Source organism: Theropithecus gelada, chromosome 6, assembly GCF_003255815.1.
Source record: "Theropithecus gelada isolate Dixy chromosome 6, Tgel_1.0, whole genome shotgun sequence".
NCBI lineage: Eukaryota > Metazoa > Chordata > Mammalia > Primates > Cercopithecidae > Theropithecus > Theropithecus gelada.
In genome coordinates, this window is record NC_037673.1 from 161,596,888 (window position 1) to 161,616,768 (window position 19,881).

Below are 19,881 nucleotides of genomic sequence, written 5' to 3' on the forward strand. Positions count from 1 at the left end.
TTTGACTCCATGTCTCACATCCAGGTCACACGGACGTAAGCAGTGGGCTCCCACAGCCTTGAGCAGCTCCACCCCTGTGGCTTTGCAGAGCACAGCCCCCTCCTGGCTGCTTTTACTGGCTAACATTGAGTGTCTGTGGCTTTTCCAGGTGCACAGTGCAAGTTGTCAGTGGATCTACTATTCTGGGGTCTGGAGGACAGTGGCCCTCTTCTCACAGCTCCACTAGCCAATGCCCCAGTAGGGACTCTGTGAGGGAGCTCCAACCCCACATTTCCCTTCCACACTGCCCTAGCGGAAGTCCTCCATGAGGGCGCCATCCCTGCAGCAGTCTTCTGCCTGGGCACCCACGTGTTTCCATACATCCTCTGAAATCTAGGCAGAGGTTCCCAAACCTCAATTCTTGATTTCTGTGCAGCCACAGGCTCAGCATTACATGGAAGCTGGCAAAGCTTGGGGCTTCCACCCTCTAAAGCAACAGCCCAAGCTCTACCTTGGCCCTTAGCCATGGTTGGAACAGCTGGGATGCAGGACACCAGGTCCCTAGGCTGCACATAGCACAGGGAACCTGGGCCCAGCCCACAAAACCACTTTTCCTTCCTCAGCCTCCAGGCTTGTCATGGGAGGGACTGCCGTGAAGACCTATGACATTCCCTGGAGACATTTCCCCCATTGTCTTGGGGATTAACATTCGGTTCCTCATTACTTATGCAAATTTCTGCAGTCAGCTTGAATTTCTCCTCAGAAAATGGAATTTTCGGCCAGGCACAGTGGCTCATGCCTGTAATCCCAGCACTTTGGGAAGCCAAGGTGGGCGGATCATGAGATCAAGAGATGCAGACCATCCTGGCAAACATGGTGAAACCCCGTCTCTACTAAAAATACGAATATTAGCTGGGTGTGGTGGCACGTGCCTGTAGTCCCAGTTACTTGGGAGGCTGAGGCAGGAGAAGCACTTGAACCCAGTAGGCGGAGGTTGCAGTGAGCCAAGACTGCACCACTGTACTCCAGCTTCGTGACAGAGTGAGACTCTGTCTGAAAAACAAAAAAAAAAAAAAGGAAAGAAAATGAGATTTTCTCTTCTATCACATTGTCAGGCTGTGAATTTTCTGAACTTTTATGCTCTGCTTCCCTTATGAAACTGAGTGCCTTTGGCCAGGTGCTGTGGCTCATGCCTGTAATCCCAGCACTTTGGGAGGCCGAGGTGGGTGGATCACCTGAGGTCAAGAGTTCGAGACCAGCCTGGCCAACATAGTGAAACTCCATCTCTACTGAAAATATAAAAATTAGCTGGGTGTGGTGGCGTGCGCCTGTAATGCCAACTACTTGGGAGGCTGAGGCAGGAGAAGCGCTTGAACCAGAGAGGCAGAGGTTGTAGTAAGCAGAGGTCATGCCATTGCACTCTAGCCTGAGGAACAAGAGTGAAACTCTGTGTCCAAAAAAAAAAATAATAAGTGCTTTTAATAGTACCCAAGTCACTTCTTAAATGCTTTGCTGCTTAGACATTTCTTCCACTAGATACCCTAAATCATCCCTCTCAAGTTCAAAGTTCCACAAATCTCTAGGGCAAGGGCAAAATGCCACCAGTCTCTTTCTTTGCTAAAATACGGCAAGAGTCGCCTTTGTTCCGGTTCCCAACAAGTTACTCATCTCCATGTGGGACAACCTCAGCCTGGATTTCATTGTCCACATCATTATAAGTATTTTGGTCTAAGCCATTTGACAAGTCTCTAGGGAGTTCCAAACTTTCCCTCATTTTCCTGTCTTCTTCTGAGCTCTCCAAACTGTTCTAACCTCTGCCTGTTACGCAGTTCCAAAGTCACTTTCATATTTTCAGGTATCTTTTCAGCAGTGCCCCACTCTCCCAGTACCAGTTTACTGTATTAGTTCGTTTTCACATTGCTGATAAAGACATACCCAAGACTGGGCAATTTACAAAAGAAAGAGCTTTAATTGGACTTACAGTTCCACATGGCTGGGTAGGCTTCAAAATCATGGCAGAAGGCGAAAGGCACGTCTCACATGGTGGCAGACAAGAGAAGAGAGTTTGTGCAGGGAAACTCCCCTTTTTAAAACCATCAGCTCTCCTCTGACTTATTCACTGTCACGAGAACAGCACAGGAAAGACCTGCCTCCGTGATTCAGTTACCTCCCACTGGGTCCTTCCCACAACACATGGGAATTCAAGATGAGATTTGGGTGGGGACACAGCCAAACAATATCACTAATGAATCTAAATTCATTGGTAAATTCAGTGATATTTTCTCAGTCATTTGGGCAGTCTGTAGCAGTCGCACAGTTAAATGCTCCATCTTACTTAAAACACTTTCTGAAATTGACATTAATATATGTGTGTGTGTGTGTGTGTGTGTGTGTGTGTGTGTGTATCCTGGCTTTTCTTCTAACTCTGATGGCTGCTCCTTTTCAGTCTATTTTTTAGCTTTCTTATCTCCTCATTCTTTAACCAGTGGAGTCTCCCAGGGATTAGTCCTTGGATCACTTTACTTTTTTTAGTTCATTCTTTTTCTTCATATTCCTGCCGAGTGTCATAACTTTAAATACTATTTGTATGCTAATAACTCACACATTTTTATTTTTAACCTTATTATATCCTCCTTGAACACCAAATTCACATATTCTATGTCTACTCTTATATGTGTAAAGGCATATTAAACATAACATCGAAAATACTGACTTCTTGATCTCCTTTCTAAATTAGTTTCTCCAGAAATTGTCCCCATTATAATAAATTGTAAATGTGTTCCACCGTTACCCAAGTCAAAGTTGAGTTGTCCTTGACTTCTCTTCCTCATAACATTTTAAATCTATCAGGAAATCTCGTTGACTTTACCATAATAGATATCAAAAATGCGATTGCTTCTCATTACTTTAATTGCTATAACCCTGATTTAAGCTACTATTTTTATATTTTGTATTATGTTTGTATTTTGTGTCACTCCAACCACATCGCTTGTAGTTTCTTGAACATCCTCTCTTACATCCATGTGTGCACCTCTATACTTGCTGTTATCTTTGCCCAGAATGTCCCCCATCTTCACCACTACTCTCCTCCAATAGTCATGCTCTCTTCAGATCTCCAGTGAAAAGTCATCTTCTCTGGCTAGGCACGGTGGCTCATGCTTGTAATCCCAGCATTTTGGGAGGCCAAGTTGGGTAGAACACTTGAGCTCACGAGTTTCAGACCAGTCTGGCCAACATGGTGAAACCCTATCTCTTCTAAAAACACAAAAATTAACTGGGAGCTAGGAGCAGTGGCTGGTGCCTGTAATCCCAGCTACTTGGGAGGTTGAGACAGGAGAATTGCTTGAACCTGGGAGGCAGAGGTTGCCGTGAGCCAAGATCGCGCCACTGCACTCTAGCCTGGGCAACAAGAGCAAAACTTCATCTCAAAAAAAAAAAAAAAAAAAAAAAAAGTCTTCTTCTCGAAAAACACACCCTATTGAAAACTGCAACTCCTTATCTAAAATAGCAAATCTCCCCATCCTTCTATCATTCTGCACTTCCATCCTCGCTTTCACCTTTTATCAATGCTAACATGTTACCAAATATGTTTATTTGTTTTGATTAATAACCACGTATGGTAAAATCCATGTGAATAATTTTTATCTGTTTTGTTTACTGCTACATCTCCAGTGTTTACAGCGTGGCCTGACTCAGAAGAGACTTTTAATAAATATATGTTGAGTAAATAATTGAATGAAGAAGACTTCAAGGTAGATTAGTTCCATCTTCATTTTGCATGTGAGAAAATTGAAGCTCAGAATTAAGTGACTTGCCAAAAGCTTCAAAATTTCTTAACGTATATAGCACAGTTTAATTCAGATATCTCTGACTTAGTGTCTCTGTTTGATCTGAAGAGTAAACTACAACTGATAAGTAACTAAGATAAAGAGTAGAAATTGTCTAGTGGACTAAAGAATGAACAAATTTTCTGGTGACTTTGTCAGCAGTAATCCCATGAAAGTAGTAAGATAGAAGCCATAATGTAATGGTTCAGGAATAAATGTAGACAGTTGGCTATTTTTTTCAGGTCATAAAAAAGAGGAAAAAGGTATGTAAAGTGACTTTTTCTTTTCAGATGTGAGAATTATAAGTGTGTTTATATGCAAAAAATTATGAGCCAGCTAAGTGTGGATAAAGTGCTAAGGGAAGGAGGAGAGAAAACTGATGAAGAAAAATTGCTAAGTGGATAGAAGAAATTGTGACAGGAAACAGGCGAAAGGTTTTCTTTTAAAATAATATTTATAATTATAAATTATTGTATTCATTCATGTATTCATTCAGTAAATATTTCTTAAGTTATAAGACTCTGGACCTTGTAACTAGGTCTTGCATATGTAGTGGTGAATAAAGATGAGTAGTATTATTGAGACCTACTCATTATCTCATCCTATCCACACAACAAACTTATGAGATAGATGCTTTTATTATCCTCTTTTTTTTTTTGAGATGGAGTCTTGCTCTGTTATCTCCCAGGCTGGTGTGGTGCAGTGGCACGATCTCGGCTCACTGCAACCTCCGCCTCCTGGGTTCAAGTGATTCTCCTGCCTCAGCCTCCTGAGTAGCTGGGATTACAGGTGTGTACCACCACGCCCAGCTAATTTTTGTGTTTTTAGTAGAGACAGGGTTCCACTATGTTGATCAGATTTGTTTCGAACTCCTGACCTCATGATCCGCCCTCCTCAGTCTCCCAAAGTGTCAGGATTACAGGCATAAGCCACTGAGCCTGGCCTATTGTGCTCATTTTTTTTTTTTTTTTTTTAAATAGAGGAGAAGACTGAGTCTTAGAAAATGAATGGACTTCCCCAAAGTAACTCATTTTAGAAAGTGTTGGTGTCAGGAAATTGAGGCAGGAGAATCGGTTGAACCCGGAAGGCGGAGTTTGCAGCAAGCCGAGATCGCACCACTGCACTCCAGCCTGGGCGACAGAATGAGATTCTTGTCTCAAAAAAAAAAAAAAAAGTAAGTGTTGGTGTCTGAATTCAAACCATAGCAGCCTGACACCACAATCCATGCTTTTGATCACTTCTCTCCAGAACGTAGGAAGAGCAAAATTATTAAATATTTCACAAAGATCATTACACATTCTACAGAGAAATTTAATGTAGGTACATAAAATAGTTAAAGTCTTGGTAGCTATTTTGGGTGATCAGAGATAGCATTTCTGAGGAGGTGGTATTTAGGCTATGATATATGTATATATATCATATATATATATATATTATTGTACTCACATATGAGTATAATAAAAAGTGCTAGAAGACTTTCCACTAAAAGACTTGGAAAACAGCACTCCAGGTACATGGGAGAGCTAGTGCTAGGAGATATGTGGATTTAAGATTTGTATAATTGGGAATTGGAAAATGTTTTGAGAAGGCTAGTGTGTCTGGAAAAGTAAAGAGTGAGGATGAAAAACAGTGGAACGCCAGATCTCAGTCAGTTCACATAGTTATATAGGCCCCAGATCAGGCGCAAATTTGTGAGCCTGTGGAGTTTGAATGCTGTATTAAGTGCAAGAAAATGTCATCAAAAAGTTTTAAGCATTCAATCAATGTGATATAATTTATGTTTTCGAGAGATTAGCCTACTTTAGGGGGACCAAGTGACTGGATTTCTTCATGCAAAGTAAAATAGAATTTCAATTTAGCTTCTAGTTTTAAACAAGTCTTTACCGATTTTTACAACTAATAGTTTATTCATTGCAAAAATAGAGTATAAATCCATCTCTACCTATCTTACTCAGTGACTGTAAAGACACTCAATTCATCTTCCCAATTTTGTGAAATTGAGAAATGGATAAAAGTTGCTGGAACAAAATATTAGGAGGAAAAGTAAATTCATCCCTTAATTTTGTCATAATTTCCTATTTATTAAGTCCTGTGCTAAGTGCTGGAGGCAATACAGCCCTAAGAACAACATGGCAAATTCCCATATAGGGAAGAAGTTGGGCTATTAAGTAGTTAATAAAACAGGAAACAACGGTTGATGTTATAATCATTTACTATATTTATCAACTGAATTAGAGTTACTAGTTTTAGAATGAAATGGAATTGAATAAGTTTACTTAAAAAAATACTTTGACCATGTCATTAATAGTCACTTTGCAAAGACAAAATAAAGAGAATGAATTCCACGTGGAATGAAAATATAGTATATGTGGCCCATAGACGTAGCTAGTTGACATGATACTCCACACAGAAAAAAAAGTGAATATGTATATAAAACAGAGCGATACAGAACAAGCAAACAAAAAGATATAGGAGATAGTTTGAAGAATGACAGAATACAATGCATAAATGAATGCTATTTAGAAGAATACTTCAAAAAAGATGAAATGCAGGAATAATTATGTTAGGCAATTTGTTAAAGCTTACTTTTTATGGGAACTCTTTCCATGTCATTCTCTTAGCAGACTAGGCTATGCGGTCCTCCAAAGCAAATAACATTGCCATGGAAAATAATGTTGCATGGTGGTTAGGAGCATGAGCTTTGGTGGCTAGACAATAACACCACCAACAAAAACTGTACTTAAACTCTACCTATAAAATTTGCTATCTGTGGAAACTTTAACAAGTTAATCAGCAACACAGTAACTCCTTTTCCAAAAGACAGAACGAGGGGGATAGAGATTTTAAGCTAGAAAAGATCTTGAAACAATCAACAGTTAAGAAAATGTTAGATAATATTGGAAATATAGGAGAAAATACTTTCACCCTATACATATGGTAAGAGGTTGCTGTCCAAAATATGTAAGGAACTCATACAGCTCTGTAGTAAAATAACAAATAATCTGATTTTTAAAAATAGGCAAAGGACTTGAATAGACATTTTATCTAGGCATAAAGGCATAAAGAAGGCATAAAAAGGTCCAACAGGCAAATGAAAAGGAGTTCAACAACGCTAATTATCAGGGAAATGCAAATCAAAACAACCATGAGATTTTACGTTATACCTGTTAGAATGGCTACTACCAAAAAGAAAAAAGATAACAGGTGTTGGCAAGAATGTAGAAAAAAGGGAAGCCTTGTGCACTGTTGGTGATAATATAAGCTGATACCGACATTATCAAAAACAGTACGAAGGTTCCTCAAAAAATTGAAAATAGAACAAGCATATGATTTAGCATTCCTATATCTGGGCATCTATCCAAAGGAAACGAAATGAGAGATCTCCAACACCTATCTGATATCTGTAGTCCCAAGTTCATTGCAGTATTATTCACCATAACCAAGATACGGAAACAAACGGAATGCCTCTCAAAGGATGAAGGAAGAAAATGTTTATATACACAATGCAATATTTTTCAGTCTTAAAGACATCCTGCCATTTGAGACAACATGGACAAAACTGGAGGACATCATGCTAAATTAAACAAACCACACACAGAAAGGCAAATACAGCATCCTTTATATATGAATTTAAAATAGCCAAACTTACAGAATCATAGTGGAATAGTAGTTGCCAGGGATTGGAGGAGGAGGAAATAGGGAGATGTTGGTCAAGGGGTACAAAGTTTTAGTTATGCAAGATGGGTAAGTTCCGGGGATCTAACGTACAGCATGGTGAATGTAGTTAGCCACACATGAAACACTTGAAAATGAGTAGATTATGAGTGGTTTTTTTCTTTTTGTTTTTATTTTTTTCTTGGCTCACTGTAACCTCCTCCTCCCAGGTTCAAGCGATTCCCCTGCCTGAGCCTCCCATGTAGCTGGGACTACAGGTGCATGCCACCACACCTGACTAATTTTTTGTATTTTAGTAGAGACGGGGTTTCAAGTATAAGTGTTCTTAACACACACACACACACACACACACACACATAACTATGTGAAGTATTGGGTATTTTAATTAGCTTAATGTGATGATCATGTCATAATGTATACATATATCAAAACATCAAGTTATACACTTTAAATACAGTCATGTGCTGCCTAATGATATTTTATACAATGACAGATTGCCTATATGATGGCAATATCATAAGATTAGGATCTACAAACTTTTTAAAGCAAACCTCTGCTTTATTTCTCCATGTATTTCTCAATGTTCTCTGCTATTCGTTATGCATCTACATTGAAATGGGCAAAGTTTCTCAAATAAAAGAAGGTATATATCAAAATAAATGTATAGCATGATGAGAACAACTGCAGATAAAAAAATAGTAAAGTACTAGGCATCTTTCTACACATAGTGTTATATGACTATATGTGTATATGTATTAATAACATAAATATACATTTATGTTATATACATATTTATGTTATATATGTATTAATAACAAATATATATTTGTTATACACATATTATGTTATTTGTACATATACACATACATATTCATGTCTATATCTGCATATCTCTATCTATCTATCTATCTATCTATCTATCTATCTATCTATATCTATCGGCACACACATACCAAATTAGGCTATTGCCAAGTATATATAGAATCCTAAATGGGGTAAACCAGTCATCTACAATTATCATCTCAATGCATTTCATTTGAATACCCTTCATATCTATTTGCTTCGAGAGAGAACTCAAGTTTAAATGGGAACAGATGCCAGTGATTAAACTACATTCAAAGTTTGGGGTCCTCTGATCCTCAAATGTCAATACTTGCTTCATACTCCAGTGATGTTTGTTGGAATATCAACATGCAGGAAAGCACACTATAAATGGTGAAACAGCATTTTTCCCTGCTGTATGGCGAAGCCCCAAATATATTGGCCTTGTTTTTGTCACATCAGACATTTGTGCCAAAACACGAAGTCTATTAAAGATATTTGCCATATCCATAGAGTGATTTGAACCCTTTTAAAATTTGCTCATCACTGACTTAATGCATAATAAGTATCCGATTTAAATGATTTTAGAATTGGCATATAAAATATGTCGCCATTACAGCCATCTTTTCAGGAGTGAGAAAAACTCCTGCCGAAGCTACAGCTGGAAAATAATTTGCTGAAAAATCAGCTGAAGCGGGAGGTTCCAGCTCATTGAAACTCAATTTATTATATGCTTAAATGACTCCTGGAACAGTGGAATATGTAGGCAGTACAACTAGACAAGGCAAATTCTGTGCTGATAACAAATGTGTAAAACTCCAATACCTATTGGAGAAGTGATAGCAGCCAAAATCCTATACTTGCCAACTAGTAGAAAATGTGAACACGCTGTTAGATAATTAACATTTTTCTTATTATGCAGGACCGGGTAGTGAATATGTAACTCAACTTTTTTTCCCTCCGGATACATTGCAACTTGAAAAAGCATATGATCAAAGCAAAGCACAGTTTTTCTCAGAAAGCTTGGGAATATATGCTGTAAAGTTGTGATCTATTAGCCTGTGACTTGAGTGTTTGGGCAGCTATTCAACGTCCTGATTTCCATTTGCTGAATATACAGGTGACTACAACTCTGTAGTAATAGATCTGTAATCTCTCAGGGAGACGTCTCTGGGACTTCAGTTAATAAGGTGGTAGCTTAGACATTTTATCTTGCACAATTCTGTTAAATTCAAACTTAATAGTATTGAAGCATACTATGCTGATGTTGAAACCTTCTTGCTGTATCTTACTATTATCTATGTGTAGATAACATTGGAATAGAAATTCTCAAAGCTATATAACTTAATGTAGATTTCAGAATGGCCGATAATAATTAATAATATTATGACATTTTGAGCACTCATATGCTTTTAAATAAAATATTTTGTAAAAGTTGATTTGATTTTCTAATATCGTATGTAAAATGGAATGTATTTCCTGATGATGGCCAAATAATGAGAAAGTGATAGGATCCAATGCTTTCCAGATGTAACAAATGGAGTAAGCATTTAACACACATATTACTTTTTTTTTTTTTTTTTTTTTTTTTGAAGCAGAGTCTTGCTCTGTCGCCCAGGCTGGAGTGCAGTGGCTAGATCTTGGCTCACTGCAAGCTCCGCCTCCCTGATTCACGCCATTCTCCTGCCTCAGCCTTCCGAGTGGCTGGGACTACAGGCGCGTGCAACCACGCCCGGTTAATTTTTTGTATTTTTAGTGGAGACGGGGTTACACTGTGTTAGCCAGGATGGTCTCGATCTCCTGACCTCGTGATCCGCCCGCCTCGGCCTCCCAAAGTGCTGGGTTTACAGGTGTGAGCCACTGCGCCCAGCCAACACACATATTTCATACATGGATAACTGAGAATATATTTGCAAACAAGAAATTTCTTTTACCTTTCTCTTTACCCAGAAGATAAGTTATTTTGAAAATAATTATCTGATTAAGAAAGGTAGCATTATGATACAACTTTGTGTAATCATTGCCCAAAGGTTTGGCACAGACTAAATTCCAAATTGCAAACTGGTGTGTTTAGTAAACATTTCTTGGAATCACTTAAACTTGTACTTATTTTCTTTTCATCAGTTTATCAGGACAGAAAGACCTCAATGGTCTTTATTCTCTCTTTCTGCGTGTCTCTCACTTACTCACTCTCTCTCTCTTTCACACACACAAACACTTTTCTGTTCTTTCTTCACTAAACATAAACACACAGCCAAGAAAATCATCACGAAGACTAACTAGCCGCCATGACCCTAAGCACAGCCATTGATACCATCAGTTGCTTTTATGATGGTAGTGATGATTAGAATTTGACTTCACTTACACTTTTGAAAGTGAGATCAGAATGTTAAGTAGCTAGACAAACATATAAACCACAGGTTAATAAACTGTAATTCCACAATTTATATATCATACAGAATTCTTTATAAAAACGTTTTGCTCAGAAAACTATTTTATCTTGATCACCATCATTGTCATCTCCTCTTCCTATTTATAACTTATTTTGCATCTACCAGACACCTGATCCTCTACCAAGAGTTTCCTGTACATAATTTTATGCTAAATGTAGCTCCTACCATCTCATGAACCTACCTTCCTTTCCCAGACTCCTTCGGCTTCACTGGACTTTTAAAAGTTCCTCGATTTCTCATCCTCGCACTTAATTCTGAGGATGCTATACCTTCAGTGAGTATTGTTCTCTCCTATACCACCTGCTATTTTCTCGATAGGCTGTCATGTTTTGGCCTTTAATTTTATATAATTACAGAAACATCTCTTACATCCATTGACAAATTTAGGTTCCCTAAACTTCTTTTTGTAATTATTTACATGATCATTTATGTAATGCCCATTTCCTCCATAGGCATGAAGCTCCGTAAGGGTAGGAACTCTCTAACTTAGGCACTTATGTACCTCCTTTGCCCAGAATGATTCATATACATAGCTGAATAATTATCTTAAATATGTAAGCCATCTCATTTATCCACCATGTTTAATTCTCCTAACTCCCTATCTGGTAAGTATTATTATGTTTACTTAACAGACAGGAGGTAAAGTTAGACAAGTTAAATATATTGTCCGTAACATAATTTGTGAGCAGTAAGACAAGGATTCTGATGTCAATTTTTTGACTCTAAGTTCCAGGATTTTTAGCCTTAGATTGTTTACTGAATTTCTGCTAAGGCATTTATTCACCTAACATAAAGTGAGTGTCAGACCCCATGCTAAAGGTGAAATTCAAAGATGGCTAACACTTCATCTTTGCCTTCAAGTAGTGTATATTATAATAGATCAAATGAAAAAGCCTAAACATTTTTCTATAGGAAAATAGTCCAAATTTTGATTGAAATTTCAAATACATTTGCCTTCCCACACAGATGATGAAGTTCATTTTCAGGGAATTTCTAGAAAATGAAGCCATTAAAAACAAGAGATGTTATCAATTTTGATCCTAAATGAGAAAAATGCAAGATGTGTAAAAAAGAGGATTTTTGACACAATAACACATAATTAGGAAGGTGACACTTTCTTCTTTCAGAATAATGACCAGAGATAAGAATTTGTCAATTCAACAATACTAAGTAAATTTAAAATTAGATTCTAAAATTTGGAAGTTATTGTAAAGTTGTATGTTTTATAACATATGTGAGCAATATATATATAGTATAAAATTATGTATTTTTATAATATATATTCAGTAAAATGATAATGAGATATGTCTTGTTACCATTTTATAACATCTCATATCAATAATAATAAAAGATACTAATAAATGATTACTGATATTCCTCTTTAATTGGCATTTTGTCTTCATATTCCAAATTGTTTTATTTGTTTGAAAAAAATGGGGCCGGGCATGGTAGCAAAGGCCTGTAATCACAATGCCTTTGCAGGCCAAAACAGGAGGACCACTTGAAGCCAGGAATTCAAGACCAGCCTGAGCAAAATAGTGAGATACCCATCTCAACAAAAAAATTAAAAAAATTAGCTGGGTATGGTGGCACATGCTTGTAGTACCAGCTACTTGGGAGGCTGAGGCAGGAGGATCACTTGAGCCCAGGAGTTTAAGGCTGTAGTGAGTCAGGCTGCGGTGAGCCATCTATCTTATCACTGCACTCTAGCCTGGGCAACAGAGTGAGACCTTGTGTCTAAAAAAAGGGGGTAAGGTGGTGAAAAGTAGAGAAAAATTGGAAATGAGCCACAAAAATATTAAGTTCATGAATATGTTTTGAGATTCATTATTTATGTGGGAGTTCAGTCTGAGTTTTAGAATGCCTAACCTACACTCTGTTTCCTCTCAAAATTACAGCAAAACTCCATAAATATCCACAATATATGCTTAAAAATTATGAAAGTATTACTTAATATTCTTCTTTAACATGAAAAAGATAGTTACAGTAAAAGTGAAATGCCCTCTTTACCCTCTGTCACTGCAGAGTTCACCTTCCTTAACAAGGGTTAGATTTATTTTCTTGTGTATTTTTCCAGGGCTTTTTTTCACAATGCATTTACAGAAATACAGAATATATAGTTTAGTGTTTTGTGCGTGGGTGTGTGTGAATCTATGTATGGTTTTACATAAATGTTCTTGAATAACAGGTTTGTACTTTTGTTTCAGTTTAAATTATCTCTTGGCAAAATTCCTTTATATATATCATATATATTACTTTATTACACACTATGTGTAATTATCTATAATACTATATATTGAAAACTTATGGATAGATTTTATTATATATCTTTCAAGCTCATGGATACTAGCTTGTATTGCAGACAATAATTTATTAAAGCATTAGCAGGGAATGGTGGCTCACGCCTGTAATCCCAGCACTTTGGGAGGCCCAACTGGGAGGGTCCCTTGAGCCCTGGAGTCAGAGACCAGCCTAAGCAATGTGGTGAGACTCCCATACAACAGAAAAAAAAAAAAAAAAATAGAGAGAGAGAGAAAAATAGCCTGGCATGGTGGTGTGCACCTGTGGTCCCAGCTTACTTGGGAGGCTGAGATGAGAGGATCACTTGTGCCCAGGAGGTCAAGACTGCACCAAACCATCATCATGTCAGTCTACTCCAGCCTGGATGACACAGAGAGATCTTGTATTAAAAAAATTTAAAATAAACACAAATTAAAAATTTATTCTATTGATAGAATTTACTATTTTTCCTTTTCATATAGATAAGAAGAATGGTGAACATCTTTGTACCTGCCTAGAGTATAAGAATTTCTCTATATGAAATCTATAAGCAGAATTGCTGAGTAAAGAGAATGTGCTTTTGGAATTTTGATAGATACTTAAAAATTGGGTTTCAAGTATACATGAGAGTTTATTTCTTTATGCCTGGGTCAACATTAGGTATTTTCACTCATTCATATATTTAATTGTTGTAATTTGCATTTTTCCAATCACTTATACTTGTTAGCCATTTGAATTTCTCCTTTGATAAATGTGATGTTCCTTTTTTTCGTATTTTTATGAGATCAATTGTCTTTATTCTATTGAATCCAGTTCCTTATATATTCTGGATGTGTGTATATATGTATGAGAGAGACAGGGATTATATATGTTTATGAGTGAGGTAAAGGGAAACGTTGCAAATATTTTATTTTATATACTTTCTTTCATTAAGGTTGATGGCACCTTGCTCAGTGGAAGGCTGGTACATTAACAGTAATAATATTATTTGTCAGATATTGAATGTTACAAAGATAATAGATACTGAACTATGTTCTTACATCTATCTATATTTTTAATTAAATTCTTTCAGGTAGGAATTTATATTTATACTTTACAATCATGAAAACTGAGGCTTGGTGGAATGATATGATTTGCCTAAAGTCAAATATTAGAAAATAAGAGTCAGAATTTCAATCGGGGTGTGCTGGCTCTCCTCATTCCACTGTGCAACTGATATCTACATAGATCATGATGTTATCTATATCTTACAGCTATATATATGTTATATATACCTATTGTTATAGCCGTATTATCTGTACCTATATCTATGAATGATTATGTCCTAATAATGTAGGTTTCTCCTAAATTACTTTTTACCTGTTTGGTGTAATATTAAATTATGTGTCTTTGAAAATTTTAAGTTATTATAGAAAATGCTATATTTCACTACAATTAAAGTGTACTATTGTAGTACCAATCAGTTTCATTAGAAAGTAGACTGTTTAAGTTGCAGTTATGCTTAAGGCAAAACAAGTAGGTAGGTGTTACTTTTTTTCATCTTTCTATACTTCCCTTTGTGAACAATACTTCTCTTGAGCTCACACTATTCCTCCAGCTTAAAACCTCCCTACTTTCCCTCAGAATTCATATGAATCCCTCCAACCTCCTCCCTATTATACCACACCATGATAGAGTAGGCTCTCACTCTATCTCACTCTATCATCTGCTTTCAAGGGCCTAACACCGCAATCCTAGACTTGTATAACTTTAGCAACCTGCCAGATAATGAATGTAAAAGCCAGAGAACTATCAGGCTTGGCTGTTTAGGGTAACTCAATATTGTGAGTCTTTCAAAAGAGGCCAGTGGTAAAGAGTGGCAATGGTGGGCTTTGGAGTTGTTCGGCCATGATTTTATTTATTTATTTATTTTAAACTTTGATTTTGGGTTCAGGGGTACACATGCAGGTTTGTTACACAGGTAAATTGCATGTCATGGGGGTTTGGTGTATAAATTGTTTTGTCACCCTAGTAATAAGCATACAACCCAATAGGTAGTTTTTCAGTCCCCTCCCACCCTTCACCCTCAAGTGGGCCCCAGTGTCTGTTGTTCCTTTCTTTGTGTCCATGTGTTCTCAGTGTTTAGCTTCCACATGTAAGGGAGAACATGTGGCATTTGGTTTTCTGTAATAACATGTTAGCAACATGATGACAGGATCAAACCCACACAGGCCATGATTTTGGACACTTAATCATATAACCTCTCTTCTCTTGTCCTCTCATCTGTAAAAATAAACACTGTCATAATTAATTTTAGTATTTAAGGAAATAATTTGAATGATATATCGGGGATAGAGAAGACTACAATCAACATTGATGATGATGATTATTATATAGATAGTTTGAAAATAGTTGCAGAAATCTTGACTGTTTTCCTCCCAACCCACATCTTCCCCCCTTGAACTTGGTTCCATATAACCATTTTCTTGGCCTCAGCTTAGATATCTTCTCATCAATAAGTTCTACACAGGCCTTTCAGACTGTCTGTCAGTTCCTGGATGCACTGTACATTTCACTTCAGTGAACATGTTACATTATGATTATTTATTTACTATCTGAATCCTTCTCTAGGCTTTAAGTTCCTTGAGGGCAGGGACTTTGGCAGTTTTTGTTATTGTTGTTGCCTTCTTGCTATATCCCTCATCATACAAGCACACTAGGCAAATTTTGATACATTTAAAAATGAATACATGCATAAATAGATGTGCTCAGGCATAAATGTATGTATGTCTGAATGAGTGGATAGTGAATGAATAAATGGTTATATGGTTGGAAACATGAGTGAATGGAGAGGCAATCAACTTAGCACAGAGATTTTGAAATGATTGCAATGTCAGTTACAATGATAGCAAGTGGAGAATATATTTTTGGATTGGCCTTTGAAATCCTTTAAACCATACCAAATGTCATTCTTTCATATGATTCTGACCCCGACTGCTTCAGTGAGAGAAAATTCAAGGAAGTTGGCAATATAGTGAATTTTACTTGGCATGTGGCAAACAGAGTCTAGGGAATAAATAATATGTCACACTAGGCCTGCGTTTTCTTCTCAATACTTTAGGAAAATACTTTTATAAACACAGTTCTACCTCTACCTGCTATTTTCACTTAGCATAAAGGTTAAAATATGAGATGTTTCACTTCATATATTGCACATTTCATTATTCTACATTATAAACTCAGTGAATTCTTTGGAGGTGATTTATTATGCAATTTAATTTGATATTAAAAATCCTCCCAAAAACAATCTACAGACTTGCAATGAATTTTAAGTAATACATCTTGCTTAATGTGTATGCTGATTTACCCAGACCATTGAAATAAAGTTTGTCGGGCATTTGATTGTTAGAAAAACTGTAAATAGTCTATAGTGTTTGGTATATTTCCAGATATTAAAACTTAGTAAAACTATTGTTCTGCTTGATTTGACACCATTGAGATTTGACAATGGGCCGTATCTACATCAGAATAGCTCTGTGGATACAAGAGCAAAGGGAAATGTTATCTACCACAGCTGTGGTGCTGACCTCTATTGGCTAAATTTAAGAAGACTGAAAGAACAACTTTTTTCCTAAAGTGGACCTTTCCTCGATTAATTACTCACATCCAATCTTCATTACGTTTCATCTGTCATTCATCAGTAATAATTCCCTGTACAACACGGTTGAATGCATGTGAACTTGTCAGTCTCATTTTGTATAATTAATGATGATTGGACATACGAATTTTAACAATTTTGAGATGTGTCTACTGACTGACAATTTTTCTAACCTGCTCTGTTTCTGTTGAAACAATGTCTTATGTTTCTGTCAAGAGAAGCTTCAAAAGTATGTATATATCCAGCAGGCACATGTAAATATATGTGTCTGAACGTCATATGTCCTGCAGTTATAAAGCACTAAACCTGAAATACACAGAAAGAAAAACATTTTCTCGACCAAAGTACGACAGGACAGATTTTATATTATTTATTTTTAAAAGTAAGCCATGTTCAAATTAAATGTCAAACATAATTTTGTATTTGAAATTTGAAATATGTGATTATCCTTAGAGAAAAATCATAGAACACATGTCTTCTTGCCAAATTTGTATTTGCATAATAGTGAACTACGAGGTTATAGATCACTTTATGGCAGAGTGCCAACCCATAAACCGCTTGGTAAGGCTACTAAAAACTTCAATCCGAAATGAATTTATCTCAGTTAGGAGTTTGGATCCTTGATAGAAAATAAAATACACTGGAGTCTCTTAGTTCTTAAAAAAGAAAAGACGGAGAGAAAATACTAAATTCTGTTTATTTCCGCATTTCTTCCTTTAACTGCTACAGATGTAAATGCAAAATGAATGTTGACATATTTGTTTAGCATCCCTGAACAGATTAAACTGCTTTAGAAGTTCTTCTGTAATCAGGCTTGAAAAATAGAAACTAACATTCACATCCCTGGATAGATTAAATTGTTTCCAAAGTTTCTTATTAATCAGACATGAAAAATAGTTTGTAAACATAGAAGTAGGTCCTTTGAAAAGTACTCCAAATTTTTCTTGCAACATAATTTTTGCAATTTCACTATATAATGCTATTTTAGTCATACATGTATTAAAAATATGTATACCTGTATCACTTGTCTGTGTCCTTTATTGGTGAGTTGCTAAATAGGAGAAGATTTTGATCCATTGTGGAGTACAGGGTGTGTATAAAAAGAACACTGGGTCTGAATTGCGGAGCTGACTGCCAGTTACTTATAATGTGTCTTTGGGCAAAGAAAATGAAAAGAAAATACGTATTTTTTTAAAGTTTGAACTTCGTTCCAAGTGAATTCCAAGTACTTGAGTGTTGTTCTTCATAATAATTCTGTACGTTTAACAGTGCAATACACATTTTAGGAATGAGGAAACTAAATCCTGGAGATATTAATGGACTTGTGTGATTCAATACAGCTAAGTAGTGCAGTCAGCGTTATATATTAGACTATCTCACACCAAACTTCCTGTTCCTCCTAGCCTATGATGTGTTTCTTATCTTACTTCTCTCCTTTGTTAAAAGAAGGAATTAGGTTACATTATCATGATTTTTATATTTTCTGTAGCTCTCATGTACATGGGTCTGTGTTTTGGGATTTTTGCTTATTTGTTTGGGTTTTTTTTTTTTTTTTTTTCCTTTTCTTTGACAAGGTCTTGCTCTGTTGCCTAGGCTGGAGTGCAGTGGTGCAATCATGGCTCACTGCAGCCTGGAACTCCTGGGCTCAACTGATTTTTTGCCTCAGTATTCTGAATAGCTGGGACTGCATGCTCATGCCATCATGCCTGGCTTGTTTTTTCTTTTTCATTTTTCTGATGTAAAAACAGAGTCTCATTATATTGACAAAGCTGGCTTTGAACCCCTGGCCTCAAGCATTCCTACCATCTTGGCCTCCCAAAATGCTGGAATTGCAGGCGTGAGCCTCCACACCGAACCTATGATTCGATTTAGTCTTCCATTTCCAAATAAAGGTGTATTCCCTAAGTATTACATAATACATGGAATTCATTGTGTCACTTTCACTTCATTTTCCATTCAAATTCTCTAAATTCTTGCTAAGCAGGCACTGACAGATGGGATAAGGAATGATTCATCTGTTGTAGAAACTGCTAGTATTCCAGTAGTGTGAGCTCTTGACTTTATTTCCATCACTCAGCCAATGAATATCAATGATCCTTGAACTTTGCTAGATACCATGGCAGGCAATAAAGACGTATGCACCACCAGATTTTTATTTGACTTGATAAACTTACCCCATACATTGTAAGGTGTTTTACAATGACCACAAGTAGATATGTTAGTTCCCTTAAAAGTCCTGCAATTCACATATTATTCTTTCTAAAATGGTATGACATTGAGTTGTTTCAATTGCCAAATAGTGATTAGGAAAGAATAGATTATAGTCTCTCAGTTTCAGGGAATTTTTAAAATGAAAAATGCATATAAATAAATATAATTTATATTTGCTTTTTCTCACATGCCAAAAATCATTAGATTTAGGCATTTAGAAAGGCTTGTAGTGTGTGTTTTAGTATAAATTTAAAATGGCATAAGCAAAACTCTGAGCTTTATTTCAAAAAGACAGATGTACTAAACAGCAGCTGGAATAGTCAAGTAAGAGGTCAAACTTAAGTCAAATGTCTCATGGCAGAAATGATGCCAAACATATTGATATGTCATGGACAGATTTTTTTATTTTAACTGTGATGGAGTAATGGGAATGTCTTACCTGCATAAACACTAAACCGGGACAAAATCTATGAAGACAGTATACTCGGATATGGAATAATAGGCAACTTATGAAAGAGATCCTTAAGAAGTGGGATATGCACAAGATGTATTCACCTTTCATTGCTGCTTTTTAGGTGGAGAAAGTTTCCAAAGTGTGGCACAGGGAAATAAAACTCAAACAGAAACCAAGGATCCCATCGAGTAGAGAAAATAGAAATCAAAATTTGGGATCATTGAGGGTGCTGGAATCTATTGGACAGTGTAGTGGAGACAAGAAATCCGTTCAGAGAAAAAGTCTTGGAAATTTGCATAAGGTTACACTTGAGTATTTAGCCAGTGACTCATATGTGCATGTGAAATACCGCAAGACTGGGCAGAGAACAGCTACTGAAGGTCTGTGAATTGAAAATAAAAATAAATAAATAAGCATTGCTAGAAGACATTGGTTTTCAGACTATCAAGACTGGAAAAAAGCCTTTGTAAACTCACCAAGGATTCAGTCGATTCTGCAGGAAGGTCAAACCTCACCAGTAAGTCTACTTTAAACTCACTCTAA